Source organism: Mus caroli, chromosome 11 (genome assembly GCF_900094665.2).
Source record: "Mus caroli chromosome 11, CAROLI_EIJ_v1.1, whole genome shotgun sequence".
Lineage (NCBI taxonomy): Eukaryota > Metazoa > Chordata > Mammalia > Rodentia > Muridae > Mus > Mus caroli.
This window is the reverse complement of record NC_034580.1, coordinates 103,458,178-103,467,210: the sequence shown is the minus strand read 5'-3', so window position 1 is coordinate 103,467,210 and position 9,033 is coordinate 103,458,178. Positions and strand designations below refer to the sequence as shown.

At 48.1% G+C, this 9,033-nt stretch overlaps 1 protein-coding gene across 4 annotated transcripts in view; it reads right to left on the bottom strand.

The window, feature by feature from the left end:
• The window catches only part of Helz (helicase with zinc finger), a 139,875-nt gene extending 133,409 nt beyond the window's left edge, over positions 1–6,466 (bottom strand). For all 4 annotated transcript variants that reach the window (XM_021176881.2, XM_021176882.2, XM_029483195.1 and 1 more), the window contains exons 1-2: positions 6,417–6,466; positions 4,997–5,052 (exon numbers count right to left, since the gene is read on the bottom strand). The gene's annotated coding sequence lies outside the window, so the exon portion shown is untranslated. The remainder of the gene's footprint in view (positions 1–4,996; positions 5,053–6,416) is intronic.
• Positions 6,467–9,033: the final 2,567 nt, after the last annotated feature.

Below are 9,033 nucleotides of genomic sequence, written 5' to 3'. Positions count from 1 at the left end.
AGAGAAACGCTGTCTCGAAAAACCAAAAAAAAAAAAAAAAGAAAACAACAAACCAAAACTTTCTCCAGCCTGACCATAAGACTAAACGTCTGGGGGGTGGAGAGATGGCTTAGAGGTTTTAAGAGCACTGACTGCTCTTTCAGAGGTCCTCAGTTCAATTCCCAGCAACCACATGGTGGTTCACAACCATCTATCTGTTAATGGGATTCGATGCCCTCTTCTGGTGTGTCTGAAGACAGCTACATACAATGTACTCATATACATAAAATACATAAACCTGGGCTGGTGAGATGGCTCAGTGGGTAAGAGCAACCGACTGCTCTTCCGAAGGTCCAGAGTTCAAATCCCAGCAATCACATGGTGGCTCACAACCATCCCTAACGAGATCTGACTCCCTTTTCTGGAGTGTGTGAGGACAGCTACATTGTACTTACATATAATAAATAAATAATTAAATAAATAAATAAAAAACCATAAACCTTTAAAAAAAAAAAGACTAAGACTAATGTCTAAGACTGCTAATCTACAGTTGGACAGTAGCTTGTCACTAATGCTTCTGGTCACTGCAGAGCAGAACAGGTGTCCAAAATCTACTTCACCTGCTGTGCCTGCTGAACTCCCCCCTCCATTTCTACTTACACTTTAGGATCAGAGGCCTTCCAAAACTAAATGGCACATGTAATTTGTCTGTGTAAATGCCTGCCACACGTGTGCAGTTACCCACAGAAGCTGTTCTCTAGGCTGTGCGCCACCCAATGTGGGAGCTAGGTACCAAACTCAGGTCCTCCTGGAGAGAAACAAATGCGCTTAACCACTGAGCCAGCTAGCCATATATAAATATACACACACACAGATATATATGTATATGTATATATACATACACACACACACACTCAAGTGTTGCTCAATTTAACTTACCATATGCATGCGTGATTTTTTAAAATGTATCATTTATAAATACACCTGACAGGCTGTGTTTACAAGAACACTTCCACCATAAGGTGTATTTCCACAAAGCAGGGTGAAAAGTGAAAAGGCCAATTCAGATGTGATAACACAACCGAAAGTGTGGCACAGAGATAAACTCAGCCATTCACACTTCAGGGCAGGGTCAGTGTAAGAGACGATGAAGGCGGGAGAGGGCTCAGTGGGTAACTGTACTCACTGCACAGGCCTGCCGGCCTGAGGTCGCTCTGCAGGGCCCACGCAAAGGTAGAACAAGAGAGTCAACTTCCACAAAGGTGTCCTTTGACCTCTGCACATGCACATGCATACACACACTTAAAACTTTTAGTTAGATATACATGTGTGTGATGTGTGTGTGTGTGTGTGTGTGTGTGTGTGTGTGTGTGTAATGAATCAGGTTTTTTTATTCAAAAGCAAGACAAATTTCTGTTTCACCAGACTTCCTGATCTTAGAGAAAGGAATCCAGTATGTCTACAAGCATGAACAAGTTGATAAGGCTTTTGATTTAAATTGGAAACTTGCAATTTCTTTCAGGTAACTGAAAGCATAACAAATATATATAGAAAAATATAACGTAAGTGTTTACATATATGTACGTATATCATACAACATGAATGTAACATATATGCAAGCAGTCTTCAAGCTATACCAGTGGTAGTCAAAAAGAACAGTGATCATCAGATTCCGATTCTTATCTCAGGCAGCCCTGCGGTGGCAGTGGCCAGAGCAGGGAATTGTGCTGCGCTGCGGGGAGCTCATGATCCGGAAGCCATCGGGACGCACCCACACACTGAAGGGACCAGCAAGCTCGTGTGGCCACTCTCTCCACATTACACTTCTCTTCCAGAAAACATTTCAAAATACGACTTAGCAATCTAATTACATTTGCAAGTATGTTTACCTAAGTTTATGAAAATAGACAACTCTATGAATCTTATTTCTTGCACTGGGCCTGCATTTGGATTTGAGTGGCAGATAATTACAGGCTGATTTGCATTCAGGATTAATGTCAAATCTACCTAAACAGAGAACACAGGTGCATTTATAAAACTTAGACAACTTCCCTGAGAATTCCTGTGTGCTCGTCTCAGCTTTTCATGAAAACACTGTAGCTTAAAAAAAATTTTCTAAGCCGGGCGGTGGTGGCGCACGCCTTTAATCCCAGCACTTGGGAGGCAGAGGCAGGCGAATTTCTGAGTTGGAGGCCAGCCTGGTCTACAGAGTGAGTTCCAGGACAGCCAGGGCTATACAGAGAAACCCTATCTCAAAATAAATAAATAAATAAATAAATAAATAAATAAATAAATAAATAAAATAAATTTTGTAGACTTTTTTATTTTATGTGTAGGAGTATATGTCTGTGTGTCACATACATGCCTAGTGACCAGAAGTCAGAAGAGAGTGTTGGATCCCCTGGAACAGATGACTCTAAGTGGCCATGTAGATGCTGAGACCTGAACCCAGGTCCTCTGCAGGATATTTTAACCACTGAACCAGCTCTCCAGCACGTGTGCTGCCGACTTTAGAGTTTCCCAAGGCCCTCCACAAGCAGGATTGGCTTCGCATGGTCTTTAGCATTGTTCCCCAAGGCACTGAAACTGGACAGTCTGGATATATGTGCAGGCTTTAAAGACAGTGATGACTGAATTCATTCAAGCTATCTGAAGATGAAATTTCTTACTAACAATGGCAAAAGGTAATAGCCAATAGAGAGCTACCAGACTGTATTAACTGACTCCTCCACAATACAACCTTACCTAAAAATAGAACCCAAGCTTATCAGCCAAAAGACAGCCAAAAAAGCCATGTCTTCACTCGGCTCAAAGACAGTCTTCTCCTCTATAGTAACCTTCGAGCCCGTGGTATTTCCCATTTTAGAATACTTCGTGTGCCGAGCTGCTTGGTGGCCAACCAGCAGCTTCACTTTGAACAATAATACTTGTCTGCATGTGTGGAGACTGTGGAAAAAATGTCTCCACCCGATTCAGGCTGAGGAACAGTAGCCCCACAAGATCACCTACTCTGTAAGACTCGCGTTTTAAACTACAAGTAAACACTTCTGGGGCAGAAAACAGACAGATCTGTGGCTCCGACCCACAGAGCTACCTATTTGTTTCGAACAAGAGGAGAGTTCAAACTGAGAGGTCTGAGACAAGAATATGCCTCCATCCACACGCTGCAAACAAATTTAAAACTCTATATTTGCTCTGCCAAAAATTAAAATTAAAATAGGCACTGCTGAGTTTCAACCCAAGTGGAAGTGCTGTGTGTCAGAAGACTGGAGCTCTGTCCACCTCCCTTTCCCAAGTTCCCACCTCCTTATTGTATTTTAAGGGCAAAGTGGCCACTGTATATTTCACGCGTGAAGGGCTGGGGAGTATAGTTTATTCTGAAAAAGATGTACTAGATACGAAAAGCTGATGAGAACTTCAAAATCTAAATGCCCAAATGTGTTGGGGGTAAATAAATATACAATAAGCCAATTGACCATAATTACTTATATTTCTCTAAAGCAACCACAATAAAGTATCATTAAGTTGAGAAAATGGTTGAAAACCATAACAAGTTTCTCTCTCCCTGGTACACAGCACAAACTGTTCACAAATAATAAATGTCCTTTAGCGGGGCAGTGGTGGCGCAAGCCTTTAATCCTAGCACTTGGGAGGTAGAGGCAGGCAGAGTTCTGAGTTCGAGGCCAGCCTGGTCTACAGAGTGAGTTCCAGGACTGCCAGGGCTACACAGAGAAACCCTGTCTCAAAAAAAACAAAAACAAAAACAATACAAAAAAAATCCTTTAAATCCAAGGCATTACACCAGACTTAAGTTTAATCACAGCAATCAGGAGTTCAAGGCCAGCCTTGCCTACTTAGCCAGCCAAAGAAACTATAGTGATACCCTTCCTGCCACCACCCCCCCACTCTGTCTCTCTGTCTCTGTCTCTCTCAGGCACACACACAAATCCAAAGTATTACATGGGATAAATAAAACAATAATCTAAATTTACACACCATATATGATGGGAAGTGATGACAGAGTAGTCATATCCCGAGCAACACAGAACTTAGCACTATCATTTTTGTTCTAAAGTACTATCAGGCATTTACTATTCGGCTTTGGAAAAATAGAAGGGGGCTGGAGAGATGGCTCAGCAGTTAAGANCACTGATTGCCCTTCCAAAGGTCGTGAGTTCAAATCCCAGCAACCACATGATGGCTCACAACCATCCATAATGAGGATCTGATGCTCTCCTCTGGAGTGTCTGAAGACAGCTACCGTGTACTTACATATAATTAATAAATAAGTCTTTAAAAAAAAAAAAAAGAGCCGGGCGTGGTGGCGCACGCCTTTAATCCCAGCACTTAGGAGGCAGAGGCAGGCCAGCCTGGTCTACAGAGTGAGTTCCAGGACAGCCAGAGCTACACAGAGAAACCCTGTCTTGAAAAAAACCAAAAAAAAAAAAAAGAAAGAAAAAGAAAACTAGAAGGGACTAAGGATGTGGCTCAATGGTTCTGCACTTTCCCTAGGATGTGTGAGGCCATTAGGTCTTAAACATACCAGCACCACAAAACCAAAAACTAAGAAAAATAAAAATAGAGGCGATTGCTTGCTGGAAAATATTATTCGTAATGGAAAAGAATATACTTCATATACATCCCAGAAAGTGTGGGTGTGCAAACTTCATCTACCCAATTTCTTATACTCAGTGTAGGGCAAGCAATGGACGTGAAAGCAGATCCAATCCAGACCATCCCGTTAAAGTTACACAAGGAAATGCGAAGAGGCAAACTATAGTTACTCCTGGGAAAGACGTTGATCGAGTGTAGCCACAACTAACATTCGGCGCTAGAAAAGCTTCACTCCGTACGAATAAGTTGGAGCCACTCAGAAGGATGGTATGTCTTTCCTAAATCTCGCCTTACCTGTATCCCAGTTGGCTGACTGATCTATTTGGAAAGTAGCTTTCCCTGACCCTTGAGTTGGATACAAGAAAGAGGGGAAACAGGGTGTAATATTGAACTTCAGTCTCACCTTGCACATCTCACCGGCTCTGTAGTTCTTTAGTGATCAATGACTTCATCCAATTCCTGGAACAAACAGAAAAAGAATATGGTATGCAACACCAGTTGGAGCTGTTACCAGTTACAAGCATTTTATAGTCCTTTAGTAAAAGAATATGGATACACTTCAAGTGGAAAAAGTTATTAAAAAAAAAAAAAAGTTACAGGATGAAGCTTTGGAGGAGGGAAAAAATTTGCTTCTTTTACCTAAAATTGAAAATATTTTCTTTCAGCAACAGATTAGAAAATAGTCTTCAACCTTAAACATAATAAACTCATCTATTCTACACTGATAAGTTTTACTTTCAAAAATCAAAGAAGGAAGAAAAAAAAAATCAAGGAGGGGTGTAAAAAAGCTATTCATATGAGTGAAGAGAGAGGAAAATCAAGAACAAACTAGGCCAGATAACGTCTCCCTCTTCCCCCGGCTGCTCCCAGCATCCACTATCTCTGGAGTTACACTTTTGATTATACTAATGGCTTGCCTAAAAAGTGTAACTTTGCATGGGAGAAAGGATGCCAATTTCGGAGCTCAACAACAACAAAAAAAAAAACTTACAAGGTTCCCAACCCAAAAGGAATCTGAAGGCTTTTGGCTTCCAGCCCTGTCTGAGAGGACCCTCGGCAAAGGCCAGGGGGCAGAAGACTCAATTCATTTTAGGGCGAGAAATCAGTTCCTACTTAGGACTATGTGTCTGAGCCCTTGAGGGTAAAAGAGAGAGAGAAGGAAAGAAAGGGGCCTTTGGAGACACCTCCAGGAAGAGACTGTGCATTTGTTTTTGTAGATGTGCTCACGGGCCACGCATGTCCCAGGGAGGGGGGGCGGGGAGAGGGGGACCACAGTGAATCTTGGGCAGAGCCCTTTGCTGGGGAGGGGCGCCCCCTGACCCACTTTTCGTGCTGTCCCCTGCCCTGGGGTCGCCGCCCCACCCAGGGTGGAAATGCTAACCCGGAGGGCTGCACCGCGCGCGGCGTGGGAGGCCGCCCGCTCCCCACCCTAAGCCGCGACCCTGGGGCGCGGGGCGTGCGGGGACCCCAGGGTCGGCCCGTGCCGGAGCAGCCTCGCGCGGGCTCCCGGGTCCCCCCGAACCTCGGGCGTGTGCAAGGACCCTCGGGCCACCGCCTGGGTCCCTGGCACCTCAGCCCCCCAGCGGAGGGAAAAGGAGATTGAGGAGGGGAAGAAGCAGTAAACAGCTCCAGCGTCCGGGCCTCGCCTCTGAGAGAGCCCCGCTCCCCAGGCCCTGCCGGCGGCCGGCGGGATCCCCCGCTGTCCCCGGGGCCGCGCTGTCCCGGACCCGGAGCACCGGAGGAGAGTCCGGGCCTCTCCCCGGATGGCTCTGGAGGCTCCTGAAGCGACCCGGGCAGCGGAGAACGGGGAAGTCAGGACTTACCTGTCATTACTTTCTACGCCATCTTGGATCCACTTGTCAACGTCCCCACAAAGCATTATGGGTAAGAAAGAGCCTTTAAAGTGACTCCCCCCCCCTCGGCCCCCGACTCCCGCCTCCCGCCGCCGGCGCCGCCCCCTCCGGCTGCACCTCCCTCCGGAAAGTTGGCCCCAGAGGCCCGCCCGGCCCCCTTCAGCGCCGGCGGGACTTCTCAAGGAACACCCCTACTCACACACCCAGTTTTCCAACTGTGCCTTTGGGGTGCTCTCTCTTCCCCCCACCCCCGTTCCTATCTCCCCCATTCCTTACGCGAGCTGCTGTCTGCCCCGCCGCGATCCTGCCCTAGTAGCCAGATACCCTACTCTTGCATTCAATCGGCGTGTCCCGGACGCGGGTGGTGTGCGAGCCGGCTAGCGGATGCATAGATGTATGCAGGGATGCATGAGCGCATGAATGCGCACGCCTGCGAGCGGTCCCCCCAGCTCCAGGTCCTTGCTACCGCTCGCGCTTCCCGCCCCGGGGCATCCGCCAGGCATGTCGCACCCGCGCGCGGGGACGGTGTCGGTATCCTAAGAAGCTACTCTGGAGCCCTAGGATCCCAGGAACTCGGTGAAACGCCGAGTCAATCCGCCCGCAAAGCCCAATTGGGATCTGGAAAGGTTAAGCTAAATGCAACTTTTACCCCAGTTTACTCGCGCGGTCCCCTCCTCTCGGCCGGTAACGTGATCTGCGACCCTCTAGGTCGGAGGACCCCTCCCCTAGGAATGTGGCTTTAGAATTCAGCCGGGTTAGAGTCCAAATTGTGGACTGTGACTTCCCCATGCAGGTAACTCAAGAGAACCCGGCTGCAGAGTCCGGGTGGGGCGTGGATGCGCGCCTGGGCCGGGAGGGGGTCCCCCGGGTGGGTTGGGGGGCAGTGCCTACCGCGTTTCAACTGTCCTGTTCCCACAAGGCGGCGACCCCAGGCGGCGGGACAAGGTAGAGGGCGGGCGCCACGCTGGCTCTGGGCAGAGAGAGGAGGGGGATGTCCAGAGTGGCTTGAAGGCGACCAGGACGCAGGAAGTAGGAGGCGACCGTGCGCCGGCAACAGACCTTTGCGAGCATCCCGCGGGCATCTGCTTTCTGGTTGCAAGACAAGCCCAGCGCTTTCCCCGCCCCTCCCGCGTTGCTTCAGGCGAGCGACACCTAGCTCAGGTGACCACCCCCTTTGCTCCCTGAAGTACCAGCTCCTTGCAGCCCTAGTCCTGCCAGAAATGTAGGTCTGTTCATTAACTCCCCACCCCCACCCTATACGTTCTCTTCCTCCAGTGTCAGCACTGCTGAGTTTGAGGACCTCTAGATGCTCGCCTCCCCGGAGCAAGATTTGTGTCCAAAAGAAAATGCTCCGAGACTTCCGGGTAGATCCTGTTATTTAGCTTTAGCGAGGGTTTAATCCCCAGTAATAAATCTCCAATACACCAAAGCTTGCTGTTAAATGGTTCTGTAAATTCAAAGATACTGAGGCAACAGGCATTATCGCGCAAACACACACTCTTTTCGGTGCAAGGGTCTTAGATCTACCTTTTTTAGTCACCTCTGGATCCCACCAGAGCCCTCTTTAGCTACCTGGGTGATTGCTGACAACCTCTGCCCTCAGGGAGCCAAAAGCTCCACCATTCTATTGTCTCTGACTGAAGAGACGGGTGAGGTGTGGACTCATTAAGGGATTGGCCCCGGGGTCACTCTTGAGGGAGGGAGCAGGTGAGTCATTCCAACGGACTAGGAAGAGGCTTTCCAGGGAGGAACCTCCCCTGAGTCACCACTTTTCAGAGCTTCTGAGAGGCTCCAGTTGGGTAGGAGAAGAGAGCTCTGGGCACCTCTCAGGTGGTCAAGGTGTCCACTACCGGTACCTTTGCTCTCCCTGCTGAGGAAAGCTCCCACGTCTTGTTTTCAGGGTATCCTAGTTGTTCCTCCTCCAGTTCCTGCATTTCTTTAGCCACTAGGATGCACTAATTTAATGATTGGCAACTTCAAGTGGGCGATCTGAGCTTCCTTGTAAGTAAGTAATCAACCGAAGCACACGGGCTATGCCTGCCAAGCTGCCTCTTTGGTAGGTAGCCTTTCTTTGCTTTAGAAAAGCTTTGGCCCAAAGACAGGCTCCATTTATGTCACTGCCTCTGGTGTGTGTTCTGGCAGGTTCTTGTCCTAGATGCCACCTGTTACCTGTGCTAAAAGAACCTCCTCCGGGAGGTACTCCCGCTCCAGGCCTGCCCTTCCATTCTGACCAAGACAGTCGTAGTTCACATTTGTGAAATACACATCTGACGCCTTCACATCACAATTGAGATGAGCCTAAGTTCCCAGTCATAGCCTACAAGATCAATATGAGATTGCCCCATCTTCCCTTCCTCCATAATGAGTCCAGTGTGGCCTCCCTCTTCCCTACATCACCCCACGATCTTCCCCTGAGAAAAATATTTCCCTTGATCTATCTGCCAGTCATCAGCTCATCATCCAGGTCTCTGTTTGTGTCACTCCTCCAGAAGGACATCTGCCATCCCCTAAAATGAAACAGGCCAACGGGCTTAGTGGCACACGCCTTTAGTCTCAGCACTCGGGAGGCAGAGGCAGGAGGATTTCT